Here is a 7418-nt window from a genome sequence, read left to right as displayed (position 1 = left end):
TGTAATATGAAGAATGGGATGTACCTTTGTATGGGTTTGCGTATGTAATTATAGTATTCTGGTATTTTGTTTGAGGTTATTTAATTAATTCTACTGCTTGAATGGTAGCAGAGACGCATGATTGGTAACATAACACTCCGGGGTCAACGTGGCAGGTCCAGGGCATTGCAAGGATCATAGTATACACACGTGCTGGACCGCCTCCACCATGGGGTACTTGCTGATTTCCCCTTATCTGGTTTGGTGCAGGTGCAGTAGGCAATAGTTCATGACCATTCCTTCTAATTTTCCCCAGTTTACCACACCTATAACAGTTAGGACCCCAACTCGACATTCACTCCTATGTTTCTTAGTACATTTCTAACATAAAGAGTAAGATAGATTATCCTAATAACCCGAATAACCTCGACTTGTCATTTCCTGCCTCAGACCCACTGTATCCTTCTCTCTTTTCCATGATCATTGACTACTCTCAACCTGAAAAATGGAAGATGCGGGCCTCTTCCTCTATTTTGTCGACTCTGTACGACTATGAATACTCTTATCCAGTACCGAAGCCTTATCTACCAAGTCAGAAAAATTGTGGACCTGGAACCCCACTACAAGCTCATAAAGCCTTCGTCGCAGGCCTTTTTCAAACTTCTTGGCCTTCCTCGCCTCGTTCAGAATTAGGAACGGAACAAAAAGTGACAGTTCAGCAAACTTAGCCACATATTCTCCCATAGTTACGTTCCCCTATGTCAGATTAGTGAATTCCTCAATCTTTTCCTCTCTAATAAATAAGGGGAAATACCTATCGAAGAATAGCTCCATCCCACATCAGAGCTATCTTTACTAAGCTATGTTCTTCTAGCAGCTTCACATAAAATCACCAGCGTTTCACCCCTGCCATCTTAAATGCGGCATAATGGACCTTCTACTTGTCTGTGCAGTCAAGTAGTTCCAGTATTTCCTCAATTTACTAAACCTGATTTTCTGCAACCACTAGATCAGTTCCTCCCTCAAAAGTAGGAGGATTCAACCTCATAAACTCCTTAATGCTACAGCCCTGATCTACCACTAGATAATTTTGCCCTCTAACATCTTTCCTCATTTCTGTCCTAACCTGTTAGGCTATTCCCCGCAGCATCATGGCGGTATCAATATCCTCTTCACTAGAAGTCTTCGAATCATCCATTCCTTCGGCTTCTACATCCTCATCCCAAAGATCCATCCTAAAAATAGAACAGAAAATGGATAAAAATTCCATTATCATAATCCTATCAACACAATCATTAATCTAAATCCCAATATACACCCAACTTTTCAATTTAAGACCAATCTCACAATTTAGAAACGAAATCATCTAAGGTTTACCGTGGCTTTTCTTAGGCTATCAACTGCTTCAGAAAAATCATAGGAAATCATCGACGTATTTTCGCCTCCAGGCTACAAAACAAAATCTTATACTTCTCCATACCTAACCTACCCATTTCCTATCCTCATTATCACCTATTCCTATACTCTAGTATTAATCATCCTTGAGTCTGCAGAATCCCAAAACCTAATGCTATAATGCCAAAAATGTAACACCCCGAACCTAAAACTAGGGTTTGGAGTGTTATTTGAAATAAATCTCTGATACCGCCTCGTGTCGCCCCGAACCCGCCAAGTAGGGCCTAGGTGCCACGTGTTCCATATACCTAAACATGACTCTATATCAGTTATGCAGCGGAAATGATAATAAATCTTCCATAATATACCATAGTTTCTACATCTATATATATCTCAAAAACAAAACCCAACATCTAGTATTCACAACCATTCACAACTCTGAAAACATAAATATATTACAACCCCAAAATCTATAACCAAATTTTATACTCTCACTTTCCTTCAAAAACACTATACCAGCCCTGAGCTCTCTAAGCTCGATCACGAGAAGGTCTTGAAAATGATAAAATTCAACTATCGAGTGAGACACATCTCAGTAAGGATAGAATATATTAAAGTAATGTGTGGCAATCATGAGTTTTAAGTACAACATATATGTATATTCATTATTTTCAAATGAAATCACAATTATGAAATCATTTTTTGTTCCTACTCATACACATACAAGGTATTTTACCAACGATAGTTCCCAAGTATAGGAGTGATTACCCGCCCATACAAGTAGCACCCCTCCGCTCTAATACCTTAAGCAACCTACTGTCACAACTGAAGCAGATCAGGGCACTTACCTTCCTTAGTAAGCCCTCGGGTGGTTAGTTTATCTCGTACTCACACATTCACACAAAAGTTTACTGGCAAAAGTTCTCGAGAATAGGAAAGATTAACAACTCATACAAGTAACTTCCCTCTACCCTAATATGTTATGTAGCTCACAACTCTATTTGATACCTATCAGGGTACTCGCCTTTCTTAGCAAGCTCTCTGGTGAAGAGTATACCCTGCCCCAAATACATGCAATACTACTATATTTAATACTAATAATACTTTACTACAATACTCTTTCATGCTATTATCTTTATGTCATTCATTACATTCACATTCATATTTATATTCATGTGTCACATATTCATCATCTCTTTCTAAATTTTTGTAACGCCCCAACTTGGGTCTGCCAGTGAGCACTACATCTCTCCTCCTCCACCTGAACCAGACAACAGGGGGTGGGCCTTATCGGACTAATGATTGGCCCCACAGACCAACACGTGTCCTTTTCAGTGTATTTTTTCCTCACTCACACACTTCCTAAGAAAACTTCCTAGAAGGTCACCCATCCTAAGATTACTCCAAATCAAGCATGCTTAACTATGGAGTTCTTATGGGAAGGCTCCCGAAAATAAAGGTGCACCTTGTAAATATGGGTAGTAACATCTAATCCTTTTAAACTTTTCTTCCACACGGTATCACATTCTCCCCCACTTACAAAATGCAACGTCCTTATTGCAAACCTACATTTCCAAACCCAAGCGATGTGAATCTCATCACACTTCCAGTTGGGTAATTGCTCTGATACCATTTTGTAATGCCCTAACCTAGGTTTGCCAGAGAGCGCTGCATCTCTCCTCTTCCACCTAGATCAGACAACAGGGGGCAGGCCTTATTGGACTAATGATTAGCCCCACATACCAACACGTGTCCTTTTTAGTGTATTTTGTCCTCACTCACACACTTCTTGAGAAAACTTCCCAAAAGGTTACCCATCCCAAGATTACTCCAAGCCAAGCACACTTAATCGTAGAGTTCTTATGAGAAAACTCCCGAAAAGAAAGGTGCACCTTGTTAATATGGGTAGTAACATCTAATCTTTTTAAACCTTTCTTCCACAGGGTATCACAACAATATTTTCAATCTTTGAGAATATGATGTGTATGACAAAATACTCAAAGATATGGTCCTACTAAAATTTTCTCCCAAAAATATATTTCAATAAAAATATAGGAGAACCTAGGGTTTTCCTTTTCAAATAAATTTTGCACAAATAATATATATGACTATATATAAATGATAAATATGTTCTTCAAAAAAGATTTTTGTAAAATAAAAATGTTTGGAGAATCTAAGATTTAAGCTTACAAATATTTGTACAATAGAAAAATTTTCCCAAGAATATTTATGAAGAAAATAATCAGGAAAAACTTTAATCCAACTCTCAAAAATAATTTTATGAAGAACAAAGCTTATGTAAGAGTGGATGATCCAAAGTAAATGCCCCCACAAAAATTTCTCTTTCAAAATTGATTTTGCAAAAGTAATAAGTGAAAGAGATTATGAGAGAGTAAAAATAAATTTGCCCCAAAGAAAAGATTTTTCAATAAAAATGTTGTTGGGGGAACTTTGATTAACAAAATATTTTGAAAAGATTTGGAGGTTAATCAAAGTTTCTAATCTGAGGTTATGAGGGGGTATATATAAACTTTGTGAAAAATATGACCGTTGAGTATACGCTCGTAATTTTAAAAAAGATTAAGTAAAAAATTAATGATGATTAGTAGATAAAAAATAAGTCAACCCGAGAGGTTTGGTCGACCAAGGAAAAGGTTCAGTCGACTACTTTTATAAGTTCAATCGATCGAGGCAGTTTTAAACTACATGTTTGGTCAACTATCTTAGGGCAATTCTGAACCCTTCATAGGTTCAGTCGACCATGGCTTAGGTTCGGTTGACCATTTTGAGGTTCGGTCGACCAAGGCTATTTTGAACTACAAGGTTTGGTCGACCAAGTAATTGGGGCGTCAGACACTTTATGGTTTGGTCGACTAAGGACGGTGCATTCAATAATGGGTCAGTCAACCGAGACAAGTCAAATATTTGACTTTCACCTGTTCAGTCGACCAAAGCATTTATAACGCAAATTAGTTGGTCGACTGAGCTAATTTGTGCATCGTGGGTTCGGTCAACCGAGGCTTCACAGCATATGCCTCACATGGCAAGTTTGATCGACTGAGTCATTTAGTGCATAAGGGTTTGGTCGATCGAGACTCTTTAACTAAGCCAAAAATCCAATATCGGTCGACCGAAGTCTTTTTTTTTTGCCCCGATTTTGACCCTAACCAATTTAAACCTTTTTGTATGATTTAGTTATTAAGAAAAAGGTTGTGAAGTATGTTGGTTCTTAGGGTCTATCTACTATCATTCTGAGCTTTCATTCATATCATGCAAATGCATGCATTATTATGGACCAAATAATAAAAATTAAATGCAATACAACTAAAATCAAAATGTCTTCTTCTTTTGCTTTTCACTCCATGGAATGCGCCAGTTGAGGTAAGTTTTAAGTCTTCTAGCTTCCATTTTCCCCTTTTCCTTATGTGTGTGTTGAATAGTAAACATGTTCCAACACTTAAAAACACACATAGATAACTTGTATTTTGTCAACATCAAATAAGGATCAGACTCAAAAGCCAACAGTCCTAGGTAGAGCAGTGAATTATGCTTCCATATTTCTCCTAAGAGGTGAATATTCACCAAGGTGGAGATTGTTGGAGATGTGCCTCATATTTGAGCGAAACGCATGTGTTGGGAAAGCATAATGATGCAAAGAACAAGGAGGCTAGTTGTAGGATTAAACTGTCAATGGTTTGGTCGACGATATGAGCTACGGTTTGCTTTCAAAATCAAACCATTGACAGTTTCAAGGAAACCGTTGATGATTTCAGTCTGCAGCAGGAACAACTCTCGATATTTAACCATTGACGGTTTCGTTTGGCATAGGTTACGAATTTTTGAATTTGATGATTAGTAGATTGGGGGATTTAGAAGTTTTTCCTCTGGAATTTGCTGCCGAAGTGTTTTAAATGTATTCTAAGTCTTCTATGCGCATAGGGTTAGAATTATAAACCAGATTTTGTAATCCTTAATGCAAGCTTTACAATCTGATAGTGAAAATCAGTCGTTTGCTCTCATGGACGTAGGCACATTGCCGAACCATGCAATTTTCTTATGTCATTGATTTTATTGCTTTTCATTATTCTCATTATGATTGTTTGTTTAGTATATTCATCGTTGATACTTGCAATATCTATTTGGATTCCGATTTGTGTGTGCTTCCACTGTGCATTCGAATCAACAAAAACAAATTTTCATGTAAGATATACCATTTAGTCCTTACCCTTTAAGTTAGATGAAAAAACAAAGGAAAAAAAAAGGAAAATTGGATATCACATCCCCCCCTCCTGGGCATCCATTAGGACATTGATTCATCTCCTAATGTTTTCAAGTCTATGGAATATAATGACCCAATGTTTGGGTCCAGTAGAATGAATGGAACTTGAATGAAATAGAATGAAAAATTATATGATAGACATGTAAAATTATAAAGATCAATTCCATTCTATTCTATTCTACTCTTGCACATTAAACAAATCATGAGTAATTAAGTAGGAAATATAAATGATAGAAAGAGTAGAGCTCGATTTATTTTGGCAAGGGGAAGACAACTTTTACTTGGGCTTAAAAGAGACAATTCATAGTAATCCTTCAAGCTAAGTATGCTACAAACACATCATGCATTTGCAATGCAATTCCACGGAGCAATTTACTAAATAGAGCTGAATTTAGTACGAGAGGAACCCCAGATAGATGTATACAAACACAAATTAGTAATAACACTGACAAGAATTCAACATGTTTTCATAACTGAAGCAACCATGTTGAAACAATATTTGATTTTCTTAGAGAATGCATTGCTAAGACAGGTGCAACTCAAGTTTGTAGAATCTCATGATCTAGCTGCAAGTATTCTCACCAAACCTCTCAATCATGGTTTTAAATTGGAACAACCTTATGCATATTAGCATACTTGCATGTTTTAAGATTTTATCCCTTCTTAGAAAGAGTTTTTGTGTATTTTGAATTTTTTTTAATTCAACTAAATTATTTGGCAAGGTCAACAAGTTTACATTTATTTTAAACCACCACTGATAGAAAAATTACGTGTGTGCACATATTTATATTTCTCATTGTTCTTATCGATGATAAATTCTTATGTGTTTAAATTATTTAATAAAACAAAATCCATTATACACTTCATTAATCTATTAGACACATAAGACTTAGGAATGATACAAATATAAAATAGATAGAAAAGAAAGAAGGTTAAAGTTTAGAAATATAGAACATAAATATCATATTACTAATATTATCAAAATAAAATATTTTCCTAACAAGTTAGTATTTTCAAATTGTTAATAAATGCATCTCTTGTGAATATTTAAAGAAATAGCAAATTTTGTATCATTGTCATCTTCATTATAATCTTTTTCCCCTTTTGCACATGATATATTAAGAATGATTTATGAAAGAGGAGAAAAAGGGGGGGGGGGGGGGTGGGGGAAAAAAAGTGAACTTTTTTTTTTTTTTTTTTTTGCGTAACAGTTACATAACAGCCATAACGGCCTTTACATAATGGTCACAGTCCGGAATAGCCGCTACAACCGTTATTTTTTCTTCCCACCAATTTCGTGATATGTAATTGTATCGATAACCCAAAAAAATTGTTACGTAACACCGTTAACGATTGCGGCCGTTATTTAAAACCATGCTCTCAATATGATGATTTTCATAGGATCTGGTCTCAAGTTTAAAGGGTGCGGTGAAAGCTAAACTTGTTTTAGTGAACTCGTATTTGTGATTAGATGAATATTTTATTCTGTTGAAGTGTCAATTTGTGTTTTTAGACAAAGGATCACATTGAACTTTATGGGTATAATTAATGAAGATAAAAGGATTCTTCTATATATATATGGACTCAAGAATTCAAAGCCAAGTGGAATCAATGCAGCAGAAATTCCCTAATCACAAAGGAAAAAACATATTAATAACCTTTTTTTTTTTGGGTTGGGGGGCTGGAGGACAAATTCAAGTTTTGCAGTGTCAAGTGTCAAAAAATACAGTTTCAACATGAGATGGGTCCTGGGAATGACACCATC

Source organism: Malania oleifera, chromosome 1 (assembly GCF_029873635.1).
Source record: "Malania oleifera isolate guangnan ecotype guangnan chromosome 1, ASM2987363v1, whole genome shotgun sequence".
Lineage (NCBI taxonomy): Eukaryota > Viridiplantae > Streptophyta > Magnoliopsida > Santalales > Ximeniaceae > Malania > Malania oleifera.
Note: the sequence above shows the minus strand (reverse complement) of the source record.